The sequence below is a fragment of the Pelophylax lessonae genome (assembly GCF_965119305.1).
Source record: "Pelophylax lessonae genome assembly, chromosome: 13".
Lineage (NCBI taxonomy): Eukaryota > Metazoa > Chordata > Amphibia > Anura > Ranidae > Pelophylax > Pelophylax lessonae.
In genome coordinates this window covers 72,162,123-72,183,407 of record NC_138780.1, presented here as the reverse complement: position 1 = coordinate 72,183,407, position 21,285 = coordinate 72,162,123, and the positions used below count along the sequence as shown (strand labels likewise).

Below are 21,285 nucleotides of genomic sequence, written 5' to 3'. Positions count from 1 at the left end.
GATGTTTCAGGACCTATCCACTCACAAGCCTTCTATAGTGATTCTTCAAGAGACGCATCTGGTGGGGAGCAAGCTTCAGTCCCTCAAAAAGCCGTGGGTTCAAAAATCATTTCATGCTTCTTACTCTGGCTACGCCCGTGGGGTCTCGGTACTGATCCGCAAAACCTTGCCATGTGACGTGGAGGCGGTTCATACGGACCCCATGGGCCGCTATGTTGTCCTGGTCCTCACCCTGTGGCATTGTAGATATGTGTTGGTGGGCCTATATGTTCCCCCTCCGTTTAAGTCGGACATTCTCTACTCTGTGTTGGATAAGATTGCCCCTTACTGCCTTACGTAATTGCTGATTCTGGGGGATTTTAATGCCATCCTCTCTCCTACTCTGGACAGACCTTCGCCCCCTAAATCCTTTTCAGAAGACTTGTTGCACTGGTCGGAGGCTGCTGGGGTGCGGGAGGTCTGGAGGTGGAAGCACCCGGACCAGAGAGGGTATTCGTGTTTCTCCTCTTCTTACAAAACCTCCTCCAGAATTGACCTGGCGTTTGCCAACTCACTGGCGCTGTCCGATGTGGTGACGGCGAGGTACTTACCGGCGGGTCTGTCTGATCACTGCCCCTTGGAGCTCACCCTCCGCTCTGGTGTGGCCCGTTCGGCCTCCATGTGGCGTTTGGGCTCCCAATGGGTGGAACACCCAGATGTCGCCTCTCGGATCCCGCCAGTTCTGGAGGACTATTGGAAGAACAATGCTGAAACGGCCTCGCCTGGGTTGGTTTGGGACGCTTTTAAAGCTTACACTAGGGGCCAATATATGTCCTCCATTAAAGCGGTCAAAGTTCAACAGGCCGCGGAGCTGACTCCAAACAACAAACAAACACAGGGGCGCACGGGCCTAGTGCATTATCCTTTGGTTGGTTTATTAAAAGAAAAAAGATTAAAAATACTCACAAACGAGTTCTTGGTTAAAAGCATATCACATAAGGAGCGCAGTCCTCAGTTGTGTGATCCGAGGGTATGTTGTCCCTTGAATTCGTATTGGCTAACGCGTTTCGAGGCTTAGCCTCTTCCTCAGAGCCTCAGAGCGGAGCTGACTCGCCTGGAGGGGGGGGGGTGGAGGGGGCCACCGCCGCGTACGGCCTTGACCCCTCTACCTCGAACTTTGAGGCGTTGCAGGCGATGAAGCGGGACCTGCATCTTCATGTGTCCGAGGTTGTCCATGTACCACGCCCGTCAATCCTTTTTTGAGCAGGGGGATAGGAATGGTAGGTTTCTGGCGCTGATCTCCCAGCATGACACCCCCCTGATGGTGGTCCCGGAGCTCACCTCTGCCGCAGGGGAAGCCATTACTGCTCCCGAGGCTATCTTAGACGCCTTTCGCTCGTATTATAGTGCCCTCTATGCCACTACCCTCCCCCCGGACTTTCGACCAACCGACTTATACTCCCTCCTGGACCCTGTGGCCCTGGGCTGGCTCTCTGATTGTGAGAGGGAATGGCTGGTGAGGCCTATCACATCTGAGGAGGTCCTGGCTGTTCTCTCGACTATTCCGGGAGGCAAAGCTCCAGGTCCAGACGGCCTCCCCGTGGACTTTTAGAAGGCCAACTCCGGACTCTTGGCCCCTCTACTGGCCTCGACGTTCACCAGGTGTCTTGCGGAAGGGTCTCTTCCTCCCTCAATGGCTGAAGCGCACGTTATTCTTATTTATAAGCCCCCTAAGGACCCGAAGTTGTGCGCATCTTATCGACCTATAGCACTGCTCAACACCGACCTTAAGATCCTGACCAAACTACTGGCTACCCGTCTGCAACCCTTACTCCCCTCCGTAGTGGATCAAGACCAGACCGGCTTCATGCCACACAGGTCCACAGACGTTAATCTCCGCAGATTGTATACCAACCTTCAGGCGCATCATCTTAATGTGGGTACCAGAGTGGTTGCTTCGCTGGACATCGAAAAAGCTTTCGATTCGGTGGAGTGGCCCTTTCTATGGGAGACTCTCAGAAGGATGGGGTTCCCCCTGCCCTTCATTGATTGGTTGAAAATCAATTATAGCTCACCGGTGGCGGCCATCCGTTTGGGGGGACAGTTGTCGTCTTGTATTGCTCTGTCCAGGGGCACGAGGCAGGGCTGCCCTCTCTCCCCGGCCCTGTTCGCCATTGCTATGGAGCCGGTGGCGGAGGCCCTCCGCACCTCCCCGCTGGTTCGGGGTCTGCGGATTGCCGGGCTGGAGGAGAGGGTAGCCCTGTACGCTGACGACCTCCTGTTATTCCTGAATGATGCCGACTCCTCGCTCAAGGGTGCCTTACATGTCCTGGAGACCTACTCTCGGGTGACGGGGCTGAAGGTCAACTGGTCCAAGTTGCAGCTGTTGGCGATTGACCAGGGGGCCCGACACTCGGCGCCGCCCGATCTTCAGTTACAGTGGGTGGATGCGTTGGTTTATCTGGGGGTTAAGGTCTCTAGGGATGCCGCAGACTTTGCTACTCTCAACTTGGACCCGGTGGTGGCGGCGCTCAGGATCAGACTGAAGGCATGGGAGAACTTGCCCCTCTCCCTTCTGGGCAGGGTTAACCTGGTCAAGATGAAGGTGCTCCCTAAATTTACGTATCTCTTCCGACACTCCCTACAATGGATACCTAAGTCCTTCTTCACTTCCCTGAATAAATTGTTTTCCTCCTTTTTGTGGGGCCCCCGCCCCCCGAGATATAAGCTTTCCACTCTTATGCGCCCCCTCTCACAGGGGGGCCTAGCTTTCCCTGACTGTCACAAATATTTTATAGCCTCTCAACTGGTGTCCGTGGTATGGTGGCTGAACCCAGATCTACACAATTCGGCGGTTGCGGTGGAGGCAGCGGCGCTTGGGTCCGTGGAGGCGCTCACTCATCTGTTGTTTAGGGGTCCTAAGTCCCCGCATGGTCTCACGACCTCCATGGTTACGGTCCTACGGGCTTGGAAGACTGGTCTGCAGCTGGAGGGCTACCCAGGCTCTGCTGTCTCCCCCAACGCGCCACTATGGCATAATCCCAACCTACCGCATCTCTACTCCCTCCCGGACCCAGTGACGTGGACGAAATACCATGTTAAGAAGCTCTCAGACATCTCCCCTGACCTCTCTTTTCCCCCCCTTCAGTTCTTCATGGATTCCTTTCACATACCACCCTCCATGGTATTCCGTTACCTACAGCTCTCCCATGCCTTCAAGTCCCAGTTCCCACCCGGTAGTTCTCAGGTGGTGCAGTCAGATCTTGAGCGGGTTTTGCGTCATGACTGCTCCGAACGGGCGGTGTCGACCCTTTACGCGCATCTCCTTCGGGTTCATTCTCCGGAGCTCTCTGGTCTTCATGCTCGCTGGACCAGGGATGTTCCGGACCTGGACCAGGAGGACTGGATAAACATGTGGGAATTCCCGTTTAACTACCTCAATACTGGGCACTTAAACCCCCTTCCTTCCCAGACCAATTTTCAGCTTTTAGCGCTGTTGCATTTTGAATGACAATTGCGCGGTCATGCAACACTGTACCTAAACCAAATTTATGTCATTTTTTCCCCACAAATAGAGCTTTCTTTTGGTGGTATTTGATCACCGCCAGGTTTTTTCTTTTTTGGTGCAAAAATAAAAAAAAGACCGAAAAGTTTGAAAAAAAAAAAAAAAAAAGTTTTTTTGTTTAGGTTATAAAATTTTGTAAATAGATAAGTTTTTTCCTGCACTGATAGGCACTGATGACGCCGCACTGACAGGCACTGATGAGGAGACACTGATGGGGTGGCACTGATATGCAGCACTGATGGGTACTGATAGATAGCACTGATATGCAGCACTGATGGGCACTGATATGTGGCACTGATAGATAGCACTGATATGCAGCATTGGTGGGCACTGATAGGCAGCGCTGATGGGCACTGATAGGCAGCACTGATGGGCACTGATGGGTGGCACTGATGGGCACTGATGGGTGGCACTGATGGGGGGCACTGATGGGCACTGATAGGCAGCACTGGTGGGCAATAATGGGCACTGGTGGGCGGCACTGATAGATGGCAATAACGGGCACTGGTGGGCAGCACTGATAGATGGCATTGGTGGGCAGCACTGATAGGGGGGCACCACTGGCAGGCTCTCTGAGCCCTGTTTGCCATCCCTGGTGGTTATGGTGGGCATCCCTGGTGGTCATGGGTGGGCATCCCTGGTGGCTCTAGTGGCATCCCCTCCCCCCAGGGCTGCACTGGTAATCAATCATCTGATTACCAGCACAGACCCCCCTGTGATCAGTGAGTAATTAGAAATACTCACTGATCACCCCAGCTGCAGAATCGATCCTCTGATCTTCTCCTCACTGACAGGATCTGTCAGGAGGAGAAGAGATCGAAGCCGTTACAACGGCTGTATTGACGTTACATGACGGCTGTGATTGGTCACGGCTGTCATGTGATCAGGAGGGCCAATCACAGGGCCCTCCTGCCGAGTCTTGTTGCTCTGTGTCCTAGGGACACAGGCACATCGAGATCGCGCCGCTGCGCGTGCCCGCGGCAGCACGATCTCTCTCCTTCTGAAGGACGTTCCGGAACGTCCATTCAGAAGGACGAGACTCCCACCCGGCCGTATATGTACTATGGCCCGGGTGGGAGGTGGTTAAAATGCTAGTCTCACTTAGGGATAGACTTATTCAATTTAAAATTGCTCATAGGGCCTATCTCACTCCGCACAGGTTGCATAAAATGCACGACTCCCATGTGGCGATGTGGCCAGGCCCCGGGTGACTTCCTCCATATTTTCTGGACCTGTCCCCACCTCTCTGCCTTCTGGTCCGGGGTGCTGCATATGATTGAAAAAGTCTCCTCCATCTCACTGACTCCTTCCCCGGGAGTCTGCATACTCGGTTTACTGGATGACCTGGTGTCCCGGGTGGCGGATCGCACATTGCTCGGTTTACTACTGTTCTATGCCAGGTAATCTATTGTGCTCCACTGGTGACAGCGATCCCCGCCCACGGTTCAGCACTGGAAGACCCTGGTGAACTCAGTCCTCCCTCTGTATAAAGACACGTATACCAACAGGGGTTGCCGGAAAAAATTAGATAAGGTGTGGGCCAGGTGGCTCTCTGATCCCTCCACTGTCACGGGGGGGTGAGGCGGGTCTCGCCTTTCGCCTTGGGCGGCTGGCGACCCTCGCCTCAGAGTGTACTGGGGTTCTGAGATGATTTGGGTTGACCTGTATTGGGCTCGGTCCGTTGCTGGGTCTTGGAGAGGACCTTCTTTTGTTCATTCAATACCTGTTGTGTCTTTTGGGGCTATTGTATATGACTTCCACTCGGTGTGTACTACATCCACTCTCTTCCTTGGACCCCTGCGCGGGTGCCGTGTCTTATTATGTATGTACAGTTGATTGCTTGTACCTAGTCTGAACCTTAGCACCACTGTTCGTTGTTGTTGTTTTCCTTTTGAAAAAAACTCAATAAAAAGATTTATAAAAAAAAAAAAAAAAATATGTCGCAGAATACAAATTGGCCTAAAATGATGAAAATTTTTGATTTTATTTATTTTATTTTTTTTTATTGGAAATGTTAAATAAATAATAAAAAAAAAAAATAAATAATAGGTTTTTTTTTTCAGAATTGTCACTTTTTTTGTTTATGATGCAAAAAATAACAATTGCACAGGTGATCAAATACCACCAAAAGAAAGCTCAATTTGTGGGGGGAAAAAAAAGGACATCAATTTTATTAGAAGTCACAGCATCGCACGACCGCGCAATTGTCAGTTAAAGTAACACAGTGCCGCATCACAAAAAATGGCCTGGACATTAAGGGGGTAAATTCTTCCAGGCCAGAAGTGGTAAGAAACAACAAAAGACTTGCAGCTGTCATTGCATCAAAAGGTGGTTCTACAAATGCACACCAAACTTTTCACATTTATTTGTAATAAAATTGGAAAAAAATTTACCATTTTCTTTCCACTTCACAATTATGTGTCACTTTGTGTTGGTTTATCATATAAAATCCCAGTAAAAATACATTTATGTTTTTGATTGTAACATGACAAAATGTGGACAATGTCAAGGGGTATCAATACTTTAAGGCACTGTACAACTGAATACTATCCTTAGAGAAATCTGTCTATCGGCTTTTTATCCCTTTTTTTTTTTTTTTGTCCCTGCTCATCTGGAGCATTAAGATTAAAAATGAAATAATGGTAGAGCCACAGTAAAATCTTTATATTTTACTGTATATACTTTTCTTATTACCCCACTTTAAAAAAAAATGGTAAACTTTAATATTCCTGGCAGTAGGATCACCTAATAGATTTTCCTTTGTTCTATATAAAACCCACCAGTAACTATCTCTTAGCTGGTGTGACTCTAGTAATCTTCAGTCTGGTTGCTATGGGTTTTAAATCTCTCTGAGTCACGATAGATCACCTTAAGCTGGCCCCTTTTGCAGGTATAACTATGTTAAACATGATAAATACACTAGATTGTCAAAAGTATTGAGACACATGCACATGAACTTTAATGGCATCCCAGTCTTAGTCTGTAGGGTTCAGTATTGAGTTATCCCACCCTTTGCAGCTATAACAGTTCAACTCTTTTGGGAAGGCTGTCCACAAGGTTTAGGAGTGTGTCCATGGGAATGTTTGACCAGTCTTCCAGAAGAGCATTTGTGAGGCCAGGCGCTGATGTTGTATTAGCAGGCCTGGCTCGCAGTCTCCGCTCGAATTCACCCCAAAGGTGTTCTAGTGGGTTGAGGTCAGGACTCTGTGCAGGCCAGTCAAGTTCCTCCACCCCAAACTCACTCATCCATCTCCTTATGGACCTTGCTTTGTGCACTAGTGAGCAGTCATGTTGGAACGGGAAGGGGACATCCCCAAACTGCTCCCACAAATGAAATTGTCCAAAATGTCTTGGTATGCTGACACCTTAGGAGTTCACTGCAACTAAGGGGCCAGGCCCAATCCCTGAAAAGCAACCCCACACCATAACCCCCCTTGATCAACTGATGATACGGACCAGTGCACAAAGCAAGGTCCATAAAGACATGGATGAGCGAGTTTGGGTGGAGGAACTTGACTGGCCTGCACAGAGTCCTGACCTCAAACCATTAGAACACCTTTGGGATGAATTAGATTGGAGACTGCGAGCCAGGCCTTCTCATCCATCATTAATGCCTGACCTCACTTTTGATTCCTTGTAGGAACTGCGGAAGAAGCCTTAGCTGAGGATGATACTGACCTTACCGTGGCTCTTGGACGCCTGCGGCGTCTGTCAGAGGACCTCTGTGACCTTGTCACGAGCTTTGGTATCTTTCTGTGGAGCCAAACCTGCTAAAAGGAGCTGCATGTAAGACTGTGCAAACACAACTGTCTTGAAGGTGGATACCAGTAGACTCAGAACCTGCAAGCAAAATGGGAGCGAGAGAACTATCTTTGTGACAGTAGCCGGTGAATCATGGCCTGCGGTCCCTGAAGTTTGTCCAGAGGAGGGACCACCCTGGTCAGAAATAGAATCAGACCTAGGTAAATCAATTCCCTGCACAGGGATAGGGGGGACCTTAAGTAGTTCAGACATCACCGTAACCTTTGCAGGAATTAAATCTGCACAAGGAGACTCAGGACCTAAAAAAACCTGAAAAGTACAAGCTTTGTCCCCCTTTCTGGGTACTCCCAAAATAAAAACATTTTGTGGCTCTCCTTGACGCTCATAAAAGTCCACGGGGCCAAAAACCAGCGAAAATGTACCCCCACCTCAATAATGTGTGAGGGCAGACCTTCATGCTGAAGGAGTCATGTCTGCTGGTGCGGGGGAAGCTAGCTCTAGGCTTACCAGACTAAGGTTGCTTGGAACCTCCCGGGGAAAATTTTAAAGATCTATTTCCCTTATTCTCTGTCCCAGAAGCACAAAATAAATTTCTATGGGCTGAGAAGAAGGGCCCCCGTTTGGGGCAAGGCTCTTTCCCTTTCCTTGACTGTGGCAGGAAGGTACTCTTCGCCCCCCCCCCCCCCCAAGATAACCTTAATGAGTTCATCCAGGGTAGCCCTAAACAAGCGATCGCCTTGAAAGGGCAGAACAATGAGAGCTTTCTTAGAGGCATTGTCTGTGAACCAATTCTTAAGCCACAGAACACGCCTAATTACCACCGCTTAAACAGAAAGTTGGAGCTGTATCCAAAGCTGCATCACAAATAAACTGCACACCATGGAACAACTGGTCTGCTAAATCAACATAAGCAGCAGGACCTGCTCACCCCCCCCCCCCCCCAGGGCCCAAAAGCTTGGCCCATTCAGTTAGGGTCTGAGATACCAGGGCTGAGGCAAAGACTGACCGCAATGCCGAAGCAGCCATAGTAAACATGCTGCGTGCCACAGCCTCTGCTTTCTTGTTAGCGGGGTCCTTAAAGGACAGGGATTCCTCTACTAGGTTCATGGTTGCTTTATTCAACCTGGAAACAGGAGGGTCCACCACTGGTGGACTATCCAACTTTTTTAAATGGGACTCCTCAAAAGGGACACGTACAGCAAAACTTTGGGGACCACAAAGGGTCATTTTGGTTGTTCCGATTCCTTACAGGAAAACCTGTCAAAATAAGGCACAAAAGGGAACACCTTTGGAGTACGATGCAACTTGTGCGTACCAAACAACACAGCCATGTCCATGGCTACATCAGCCACATCCTTCATTTTTAAAGTCTCACGCACAGAAGTAATAAGGGAGTCTACCAGTTTTTCATTCGCTACTGCAACCATAGAGGAATCATCCTCACTATTAGATGGATCAGGGGGTGTGATATTAGGTCCCCCTGGACGGGCCGTGTCCATGGCGGCATCTGGCTCAGAATCAGATGAGACAGACTGAGCAGGGGATGCTTCCTTCTGGGCCTTTGCCACTTCCACCAAGGACTGCAGAACCGTCGTCAGTGCAACCACGGGAAGCTGGGGTTTCGAGGAACCTAACACCTCCATGAGGGGGTCGGTGGGGGAGATGTGACCCTGGTCCCTGAGGCTACATAAAGGAAAGGAAGACCTTGCAGTACAAAAACAATTTGTACCTTGCAGTACAAAAACAACCTTGCAGACCCCAAAAAGACTTACTCTACCAACCATAGGAGCGTGGAGAATTCGAAACCAGCATCATCATGGACGCTATCCCCGTTCATATGTCCCAGGCACAGAAAGAGAAAACTAAGGAGGAGGAGGAGCGTCGTCATCCCCACGAGGTTTCAGTTGTTTCCAAGTGGGGATAGCGGGGTAGAGCCCAGGGGTCTCCGCTTCATTCTCTGCCCTGGGACCCCCCACCAGACTCTAGGTCCAGACAGGGGGGGAAATGGGAGTGGGGGAAGCCCAGTTCAGTGAGGTATTTAAGGACGGAGGAAGGGAACCTGCAGGCAGGTCCAACCGCCCCTAGAGTTTACCAGCACCCACCCCAAAGAAAACCACCAAAAGGGGAGAAGGAGGACTGTACTTACCCTTCCATGGTGTGGGTTACGCTCCAGACAGAACTCCTTGCCACCTAAGTAAGGGAGATGTAGGCCAAGGGACCGCTGCGACTCAGACCCAAGCCTGGTCGTATGCGACCCTGCGAGACATTTAATTCACAGGCCAGCCTCTGTCCGTGAGGCTATGTCGCGGCCGACCTAGCGCGTAGCTGGCTGGGCTGGGCGACAGGCTGGATTAGATCCAGTGGTCCCCCCCAGCCCAGCCAGCAGTTGATTGTAGATTTCCGAGAGAAAAATTAAACAAGATTTAAGGAAAGAGAAAATTGCTAGGACCAGCGATCCCAGCCGGGAGCCTAGGTCCTTACTCCTTAGACAGATTAAAACTGATTACCTAGAGCAGAGAGGGGGGTAATATACTAGCTGAGGATGGCCCACAGGCGTACCCAGGCTTTCTTTGTTCTACCTAGTCATACTCCTGGAGGAGGCAACATAACCCACTAGTTATGATTTATGGAGCACTGTGTCCCGTCAATGAACAAAAAGAGAAACTTTTTTTTTTTTTCATTTTGGATAAAGCAAGGTAAGGTTATAACCTCCGTCAGCTTTTTTTTTTTTGTTCACCCTCCGTGTCCTATTGTGAAGATTTCCCTTTGCTTCCTGTCCCATAGCCAAACTGGAAGTTAGAGGAGATCCCTGCAAATTAAGAGAATTCCTTGGGGACCCCCAGGTCACCAGAACTAGTGAATATATTTCAATGGGGACACTAGTCCCTTAATTTGCACAGATTTTCTCTCACTTCCTGTTTGGCTATGGGACAGGAAGTGAAGGGAAATCTCCCTAATGGGACAAAAATAAACCTTATAGAGGTTATAACCCTTCCTTACTCCATTAAAAAAAAAAAAAAGTTTTGCCTATAGTTCTACTTTGTTATAAACGGTTATGGGGAAAATTCCACTTTAATGACATTGCTCCTTGCACTGCTTCACTTATTTCCACCGGGTCTGCAATAATTTGTCCTGATGAGAGCTTCATTTTTGAAATATTGAAGGCACTATTACAACCTGACTTCTGCTGGCCAAACAGACAAATTCAAATTCCACCTCTATACACACACAGAATCATTTGAAACGCATTAAAATACAAATACTTACTGTAACAAAAACTGTTATGTGTAGAAAAAAAATGCATACATACTTTTGGGAAAATGTAAAAAAAAAAAAAAAAAAACACAAAAATAGCTTAATGCAGCCACAGGCACCAGATAATTGTAGTTAGTGGTGACCAGTCAGGATTTTAATTTTTATGGGCATCAGGGGAGACTACCACACACCCTTGGCTCACCATTCTGGGGAGAAGTCGCAATCAGCCATTTAGGATATTCTTGGTTGATCACTATAGTTTTCTCCGGAGGGGAGTTGATGTGGAAGGCTTCTGTCCACACATACAGTGGGTATGGAAAGTATTCAGACCCCCTTAATTTTTCACTCTTTGTTATATTGCAGCCATTTTCTAAAATCATTTAGGTTCATTCTTCCTCATGAATGTACACATAGCACCCCATACTAACAGAAAAACACAGAATTGTTGACATTGTTGCAGATTTATTAAAAAAGAAAAACTGAAATATCACATGGTCCTAAGTATTCAGACCCTTTGCTCAGTATTTAGTAGAAGCCCCCTTTTGATCTAATACAGCCAGGAGTCTTTTTGGGAAAGATGCAACAAGTCTTTCACACCTGGATTTGGGGATCCTCTGCCATTCCTCCTTGCAGATCCTCTCCAGTTCTGTCGTCAGGTTGGATGGTAAACGTTGGTGGACAGCCATTTTTAGGTCTCTCCAGAGATGCTCAATTGGGTTTAAGTCAGGGCACTGGCTGGGCCATTCAAGAACAGTCACGGAGTTGTTGTGAAGCCACTCCTTCGTTATTTTAGCTGTGTGCTTAGGGTCATTGTCTTGTTGGAAGGTAAACCTTCGGCCCAGTCTGAGGTCCAGAGCACTCTGGAGAAGGTTTTTGTCCAGGATATCCCTGTACTTGGCCGCATTCATCTTTCCCTTGATTGCAACCAGTCGTCCTGTCCCTGCAGCTGAAAAACACCCCCACAGCATGATGCTGCCACCACCATGCTTCACTGTTGGGACTGTATTGGACAGGTGATGAGCAGTGCCTGGTTTTCTCCACACATACCGCTTAGAATTAAGGCCAAAAAGTTCTATTTTGGTCTCATCAGACCAGAGAATCTTATTTCTCACCATCTTGGAGTCCTTCAGGTGTTTTTTAGCAAACTCCATGCGGGCTTTCATGTGTCTTACACTGAGGAGAGGCTTCCGTCGGGCCACTCTGCCATAAAGCCCCGACTGGTGGAGGGCTGCAGTGATGGTTGACTTTCTACAACTTTCTCCCATCTCCTGACTGCATCTCTGGAGCTCAGCCACAGTGATCTTTGGGTTCTTCTTTACCTCTCTCACCAAGGCTCTTCTCCCCTGATAGCTCAGTTTGGCCGGACGGCCAGCTCTAGGAAGGGTTCTGGTCGTCCCAAACGTCTTCCATTTGAGGATTATGGAGGCCACTGTGCTCTTAGGAACCTTAAGTGCAGCAGAAATCTTTTTGTAACCTTGGCCAGATCTGTGCCTTGCCACAATTCTGTCTCTGAGCTCTTCAGGCAGTTCCTTTGACCTCACGATTCTCATTTGCTCTGACATGCATTGTGATCTGGAAGGTCTTGTATAGACAGGTGTGTGGCTTTCCTAATCAAGTCCAATCAGTATAATCAAACACAGCTGGACTCAAATAAATGGTGTAGAACCATCTCAAGGATGATCAGAAGAAATGGAAAGCACCTGAGTTAAATATATGAGTGTCACAGCAAAGGGTCTGAATACTTAGGACCATGTGATATTTCAGTTTTTCTTTTTTAATAAATCTGCAACAATGTCAACAATTCTGTGTTTTTCTGTCAGTATGGGGTGCTATGTGTACATTCATGAGGAAGAAGAATGAACCTAAATGATTTTAGCAAATGGCTGCAATATAACAAAGAGTGAAAAATTTAAGGGGGTCTGAATACTTTCCGTACCCACTGTATATGGCAATTCACATACATTTTTGCCAACATGTTCAGTGGCTGTGGCTTTACCTTCAACCAACTTGCATTACATATAGCAGCTCCACAAACATTTTGATTACAGGTACCAACAAAGCAGGGGTATTTAAACAATACTGTGTAATAATGTGCCAACTGTGGGTCAGATGCAATACAGGAAAATCACATACAACGTTTTGCAGTGGATGTGTTGATTTCTTATAGTTGTATATGTTGGATTACATACTATACCTCTACAGGCTGCAAATGCTAGCATTGCCATCGGAACTAGACTTTTTTCACATTGATATTAAAAAATTATTTTGAAGTTAGCTTCAGTTCAAAAATAGAATCAAGAGCAAGAAGCACAGATTAGAGTAAAAATAAAAGCAGCAAAACAGCAAAATTATACTTTGCTTCTCTTTACAATCTACATTTTATTTAAAAGGATTGCTAAAAAAAAAAAAGAATGTGTTAAAAATAAAAATCAGGAGTTTAGAGTAAGCTCCAATTAAAAGATATCCCATTCTCTTTTTCACTTGCTGATAGCCGTCACTGTGCTGCAAAGCCTTTTTCAGGAATAGAAATTCCATACGCAGAACTACACTACATACTTTCTTCGTAAGCAGTTTTAGAGCTTAGATTTTTAAAGGGCAATGGGGGAGGGGTGCAAAATCGTTTTAAGATAAAACATAAAATAAAATACAGGGGTAAAAAGTAAGCAGTGGGTATTGTGCTATAAAGATTACTTACTATTCCTGCTTTTCTATATTCAACAGCTGCAACACAAGATCTCAACTTAAGCTTTTGGCTGCAACACGGTGTGCGTGACCATTTATTAAAATAGCCGCAATGTCCACAACAGATCACAATGAACAAAGCTCCCTGGTGATCTGCATTTAGAAAACCGAGTGGGAACCTTCAATATTGAAAATGAAATCATTTTAAAGTCAACATTGAAACCAATGTACTGACTTTTTGGTGTAAAAAAAAAAAAAGAGGAAAACCGTGAACACAAAGGGAACACACTTACAGTTTTGTGCATATTGGAAATCAACGGCAAAGCTGGGTAGACTCCAAAGCAGAGCTGAGGCAGGAGAGACATCAGACAGTTACTCTGCACTGGTTGCATAGCATACAAGATCATGTTATGATGACAAAAGCCTTTCCTAGGCTGAAAGCCAAGTGCAGAGGCAGTCTCATATGCCACCCATAGATAGCATAAAACAATCCAAATTCCGCCAATATTTAGCTCTTACAGCTGCCATACGTATCCAACACAAAAGTTCCTCCCCTCAAGCTATGAGGATAAATATGCAAAAAACCTGAACAAAATTGTTTTAAATATTAACATTTTCAATCATAAAACATTTTAAAATACATTTAAAAATATAATTACTCAATGTAATCTAAAGTTTGCTTACTTTTTTCCATGTTTACTTTAACAACTTTAACCACTTGCGATCCATAAGCCATCCTGGCCTTCAAGTGGTCAAAGTGGAATTCAAACACTAACTATTCTTAAAAATGTTCCCACCGCCTCCTCCTACCTACCTTGTGTAAAAAAAAAAAAAAAAAAATCATCTGTATACTTATGGTTATGTGGTCCTGCAGCTCCAGTCCCTGTGTAAGTGAGTGGCAGCTGCAGGGGAAAGTAGGGAGAGCCAACAACGGCCGGGCGCTTACGGGTGCAGTCACAGCTCCTGGAATTCCCAGCCATTGACCGGACCAGACTAAAAAACACAGTGTAGAAAGAATAAGTAGAGGGGGGACTTTCAAATAATACTGCAAGTATTAGGCTTAAATTCCACTTTAAAATATGCTTGGTATAATTTTTGTTCAGCTGGCAGTCAACTGTTCAGTAAACATGATCTGGGCCAACTGGCCAATAAGAGAGAGCAGGAACAACAATTGTTAGTTTGAAGCCAATTAGTTCTATATTCCCTGGCTACTTTAGCTGTAGAGGACAGGGGGGGGGAATTTTAATAGACCCCTGATGTCTCCATAAACAGAACCTGTCACCTGCCAATGCCATAAGTGCCAGTTCACATATATGCGATGCGGGAACCCTCCGAATCCACTGCGGGTTCACGCATCGCATTCAAATCTTAGTCAGTTCACACTGCCATAAGCGAATCGCTGGGGGTGTCAATATGAATTTACCGACACCACCAGATCAGTTTGCATATCGCAGTGCAAACTGACAGTTCGGACATGAATCGGATCGCATTGGTGTGAACCACCATGCGATCAGATTCTGCTGCGGACCCAAAAAAAAAAAAAAGAGTTCTGCGTGTGTTCTGTCCGAATCCAATGCAAGTACAGCCATACAATCTGTATGGCTGAATTCACATCGCACAGACATCGAATGTGATTTTCAGAGCAGTGCGCTTCGAATCACATGTGATGTCTGTCATCGCTATAGTGTGAATAGGGACTAAATTAAATGAAAAAAAAAAACAGATGTTATTTGTAATGAAACACTGCGTCATGCAGGCAGGGCACAATGTCTGACATTATTATGTTTTCGCACATATTACTGATGCCAATAGCACCATTTTGTAAATCTTAAAGTGGATGAAACACGATTAATGAAATTTGACCTAGGCAGATATATCTGCAGTGTCTTATCTCTCTCCAAAGTCCAGTAGCTTTCTCCTGCTCTGTTCTTCTGTTATCAGCATGAAAACTTCTGACAAGTTCTCAGTCAACTGAATTTTGTGTCAGGGTGGGTGCTATAAATAGATCAGAAGAGAGCTAGTCTATGCACAGCACATTCCTTTCTTCCTCTGCCTATGTGGAATAGGGGCGTGTGCATTTCCTCCAATCAGCTGTCACACAGTGTATACCAACACAACACTCCCAGTGCTTAACAGGAAGAGAAAATTTCTAACACGATGTGCACTTTCAGAAGAATATATATAGAGCTGAAGACAGTAGATCTACATGGAAAACGTATGTAGGGAGATTGGTTTCATCTCTGAGTATCATCTGAGGCTGTTCACTTCACTAAGTATATGTGGGGGATTACATCCACTTTAATGTTTGCTGATTTTGCACACAAACTTTTTGGAAAGTGTATACACCAAGGATAAATAGCAGTTTTTAAAATGTATCACGCTTTGTGCAATGTGCTTCTTTAATTATATGATCCATGCAGGAAGAGATGTAGCAGCTTGAGAGGATAAAATTGAATTTTTGTAAGAACTTACCGTAAAATTATTTTCTCTGAGTGCTCTGACAGACGCAGCTTTCACTTGGCACGCCTATATGGGCCGTCCTACACACAACCCCTGACACACTGTGCTCATAGATACGTTTCGTAGCAAGCAGTGAAGGAAAACACAACCAGCCCCAGAACAGCGGAACGGGAGCTGAGTCTGTCAGAGGACTCAGAGAAAAGAATTTTACGTTAATTTCTTATATAAATTCCATTTTCTCTTACGTCATCTGACAGACATAGCTCTTCAGTGTTTCTTCACCAATGGGACGTCCCATAGCAGTGTAGGTATGAGGTGTGGGAAGAACACAACTGTCAACGTATCAACAAGGCTAGAAAACGTAGCCAATTGAGCAACAGAAAGCTCAACCAACAGGAGCTTACCCTCAAACAAAAATTCACCCCTGAAGGAGAACATCAATCTCTTCAGCCAACAGCAGCCTGCAAAACCTTGCGGCCAAAGGAAGCATCCGAGGATGCCAACAAATCAATCTTGTAGAATTTTGTAAAAGTGTGTACAGACGACCAGGTCGCCGCTTTACACACCTGAGCCACAGAAGCCGGATGGTGAAAAGCCCAAGAGGCACTCAGTGCTCTAGTAGAATGCGCCCTCACGGGGAAGGGCGGAAACTGACCCTTCAATGAATAGGCCTGAACAATAATCTGTCTGATCCATTTTGATTTGGTTGTAGCAGACGCAGCCGAACCCTTACAAGACCCCTCAGGAAGGACAAACAGAGAATCAAGACGTACGAATGGATTCCGTGGCCGACAGGTAAACCCTGAGCACTTGAACCACATCCACCGAATGCAAGGCAAATTCCTTAGGATGCTTAGGCTTCGCACAGAGCGAAGGCAAAACAATATCTTCATTGAGATAGAAAGCGGACACCACCTTAGGGAGAAAAGATTGGTTAGGTCGCAGAACAACCTGATAAGGCGAAGGCCAAGACAGAGCTGCCAACTCAGACACCCTGCGAGCAGAGGTGATAGGCAACTTTCTGAGACAACAAAAGCAGAGAGATTTCCCTGATATTCTCAAAGGGAGGTCAGTGCAGAATGGACAAAACCAAATTCAGATCCCACAGAGGCAAAAGGGGATCTCCTCTGCGGAGCCAGATGACGCACCCCTTAAATAAAGGTGCGAATTAAGGAGTCAGTCGCCAAGGGACGTCGGTAGTAAATGGCTAAGGCCGACACCGGACATTTAAATCGTGCCTAAAGCCAAACCCTGCTCCACTCCTCTCTGCAGGAAAGCCAAGACCCTCGCCGCTGAAAAAGGAGCGAGGATGCAACCCTTTCGACTCACACCAGGATATATACATCTTCCAAATACGATGATAAATCTTCCTGGAAGTAGCCTTCCTAGCACTCAACAAGGTAGGAATCACAGCATCAGAGAGACCTCTGTCTCTCAACACCTGGCCTTCAACAGCCAAGCCATTAAAGGCAGCGATCGTAAGGCAGGATGGAAGATCGGCCCCTGCGAGAGCACATCCTCTCTCTGAGGCAGCCGCCAGGGAGGCTCGACGGCCATCTTTACCAAGTCCGCGTAACAAGACCGGCAAGGCCAGTCTGGTGCCACCAGAATCACTTGCACCGTCTCCACCGCCACCTCTGGAGTTGATCATCGGGTACACAGGAGGCAAAAAACCTCCGGATGCAGGGACCATTCCCCTGATCCAGAGCCTGACGACTCAAGTAATCTGCTTGCCACTCTTCCACACCTGGAATGTGAACTGCAGATAGAGCCGGAACGTGCGCCTCGGCCCAAGTCAGAATCTGGGCCACTTCCTGTGCCGCCCGGGCACTCTTGGTGCCCCCTTGGTGATGGATGTAAGTCACAGCCGTGGCATTGTCGGTTTGGACCCAAACCGGGAGACTGTGCAACCAAGGCACCCAATGGAGCAGGCATAGTTTGATCGCACTGAGCTCCAGGACATTTATCAGTAAAGATGATTCCACCTTCGACCATGTTCCTTGGGCACAAAGAGTGTCCAGCACCCCACCCCAGCCCGTCAGGCTGGCATCCGTAGTGATCACCGTCCACAACAGCGGCAGAAAAGACCCGCCCTGGCTCAGAGCAGGCGACAGGAGCCACCACGAGAGCTCTGACCTCGTGAGACGGCCTAGACATATCATCCTGTCCAAGGAATGTGAATCCTTGTTCCATTTGTCAAGAATCTCCTCTTGCAGAGGCCGTGTGTGAAATTGGGCAAACGGGATCGCCTCAAAGGCCAACACCATCATCCCCAGGGCCCTCATACACTTCCGCAGGGAGGAGAGATCGCCATCCATCAAGACCCTGATCTCGCCCTGCAAGGTCTGGAGTTTTTCCTCTGGAAGAAAGACCCTCGCTTGAGAGGAGTCCAAGATCATGCCCAGATAACTCAGGCGTACTGACGGAGTCAGCGCAGACTTCTGAAAGTTAATGGTCTACACGAACTCCTGTGAAGGCCAGATCACCTTACAGGGCGACACAAGAGCTCGCCCTTAACAGGAGATCGTCCAAAACTCCGGTCCTCAGGGCACACTAACAGGCCAGATTTTAAGTATTACCTTGGGGAGATGCAGACTAGAATACTGCAATCACTGAGCAGCAAATTATATCACCTGTGATGTATTTCAGTTTTCTTGCAAACCTGGCCTGTTAGTGTGCCCTGAGGACCGGAGTTGAGAAACACTGGTCCAAATAATCGAGGACAGCAATCACCTTTTTGCGGAGCAAAGCCAGTACTGGGGCCAAAACCTTGGTGAAGACTCTGGGAGTGGAAGCTAGACCAAAAGGTAATGCCACAAATTGATAGTGCTCCTCCGTCACTGCGAAAACAGATACCGCTGGTGACCCTCGTAAATAGGGATGTGCAGATATGCGTCCTAAATCGATGAAGGCCAGAAAATCTCCTTGTTGCAAAGACGCCACCACCAACCGAATGGACTCTATTCGAAACTTCTGCACCCGCACAAATTGGACGCACCTTGCCCTCCTTCCTGGGCACCGTAAACAGGTTTGAGTAAAAAATGCGAAACCTGTCCCGCTGAGGAACCGGGACAATAACGCCATGTGCAAGGAGATCCTGCACTGCCTCCCTGAGATTGACCAAACGATCCAGAGACAGACAGAGATTTGAATGAAAAAACCAGGCTGGGCGAGAACATAATTCGATCTTGTACTCTGTATGAATCAATAAGTGAACCCACTTGTCTTAAATCAGAGACGTCCAGGGTTCCCGAAAGCAACGCAGATGTCCCCCCCCACCCCTGAACCGGGTGAGGGCATCCCTTCACGCAGAGTAGGATTTGTCCGCCGCACCAGACTGCCTGGCCTTGGGCTTACCCGACCAAGCCTTCTTGTGTCCTCCGGAGGCTCTGAACAGTTTTCCTTTTTCCTGCGTTCCTGAGGCACAAAAAACCCCCGTGAGCCTTGGAGGGCCCTCACTTACCGCGAGGCGCCTTACCCTTCACAGATTGGGGGAGAGGAGTACCCTTACTGCCTGCGAGACCCTTGATCAACTCATCCAAGGAGTCACCAAAAAGGCGTTCACCCAAAAAGGGAAGATTGGACACGGTCTTCTTAGAAGCCTGTTCCACCGACCAGCTCTTCAGCCACACCATGCGGCGTATTGCGACCCCCACCGCACACACCCTGGCAACCAGAGGAGCCTTGTCCAGGGTCCCATCGCACAGGTACACCATGGCCTGGGCCATTTGATCCGTGAACTCAATTAGAGTTGGAGGAACTGACTCAGCTTGCAAGTTGCTCCTAAGCACCTTGATCCATTCTGTAACCGTCTGAGAAACCAGGATGGAGGCGAACACAGGTTTGAGAAGTGAATCCGCCACCAAGTGCAGGTGGCGGGAAAGTGATTCCATGCGCCTGTCCACCAGGTCCTTAAACACCGGGGAGTCTTCCATGGGTACTACAGTGGATTTATTCAACCAGGAAACAATGATCCACCTTAGGAGACACTGTCCAGCGATTGGAAACGGAGTGTGCAAAGGGGTAACGGTGCTAAAAGTGCTTGGGCACAACCAGCATATGCTTAATGCGCCGCCATTGCTCATTCACGATATTGTGAAAATCCTCAGGACAAGGGAAAACCTGACTTGACTTCTGGGCTTGCAGGAGCCGAAGACAACCCGCTTTCCTGACTGCGTGGGCTCATCACCTATATGCAATGTCTCCCTTACTGACCGAATCAGTGCTTTCACCAAAGTGTGTTCCCGTGCCACAGCTGAGGAGGACTCATCCTCCTCACCGTCTGACTGAGGACAGGGATCCCTCTGGGATGGCAGTGTCCGTGGCAACCACATCAGGCTCTTAATCAGAGGCCTGAGAGGGCATCAGCCGTTTTTGGACAGCAACTTGTTTCATTACAAGATCCACTTTGGACGCCAGAGTTTCTATAGCTGGATACACACTATCCAACTTTTGTGGTTAGATTTATTTCAGATTTACCTTTTCTATGTAGTGCAAGGGCCTGCCAGATTGCATACAAATTGAAAGTGTTTAGGCTTGACCTCATTTTATATGGTTTTGATAAGTCTAAAGGAAGTCTAAAGGAAAAAGTCTTCAGAAAATCTTATAGTGTGTATGGCCCATATGGCTGCAGACAGACACCAGAGAAGGTGATCCGGATAGGCCGGATGCACAAATTAATATCCGAGGGGAAATTTTCATTTTGAGACTCCATTTTTAGCAAGGCAAAAAAACTTGTACAAATCCAAAAAGATCCTGCGCTAGAAATAAGTTAATAAATGAACATATGAAATTGATAATGGTGAAAGCAGCTGAAAACACTTGATTAATAGTAAATCAAACAATATAAAGCAAAAAATAGTGCAGCGCTATCAAATATGGTGCAACCCATACAAATGTGAAACGAGAAATAAAACTAAAGTATTAAATAAATAACACTAAATAGTTTGGGTGAACAAAAAAGTCCATTAAGTGATGAATGCGAATCCAAAAACAAAAAGTCCCACAAAGGTGATGTCAAAGCGGAAGGTTTGAATCCTAAGATAAAGGCAGGAATACACCCGTGATATATGTATCAAAGTGGCAGCTAACCAGAAGCGGAGGGCCTCCAACCTAATGGAACGGCCACACACGCTTAGATATAAATCCGAGTGCATCGCATCCTTCATGGACCAGGAAAACCAAATATATTCCCCTACACCATATGAAATGTTGAACTCCAGACGTAGTATCATAAATGTGTGAAGGGAAATAAGTTGCACATAGCGTAATCCCGTTTTAAATACACACAAAATGTATTAAAATTGCACTTACAATGGGTTAACTTGCATGAAGGCACATCAGAGACAAAGGCAAAACCGCGGCGGCCTGTGTGCCCTTACCTCATACGATTGGCTCGCAGTATACGAGCCAATCGTATGAGGTAAGGGCACACAGGGCGCCGCGGTTTTGCCTTTGTCTCTGATGTGCCTTCATGCAAGTTAACCCATTGTAAGTGCAATTTTAATACATTTTGTCAAGAACCTAGGTCCTACTCCTGAAACTAGGCAGCAAGTAACTGATCTATGAGCACAGTGTGTCAG

At 47.2% G+C, this 21,285-nt stretch overlaps 1 protein-coding gene across 1 annotated transcript in view; it reads right to left on the bottom strand.

The window, feature by feature from the left end:
* Window positions 1-13,643, bottom strand: part of CCDC9B (coiled-coil domain containing 9B) — a 364,648-nt gene extending 351,005 nt beyond the window's left edge. The window contains exon 1 of the mRNA XM_082275011.1: window positions 13,537-13,643. The gene's annotated coding sequence lies outside the window, so the exon portion shown is untranslated. The remainder of the gene's footprint in view (window positions 1-13,536) is intronic.
* Window positions 13,644-21,285: the final 7,642 nt, after the last annotated feature.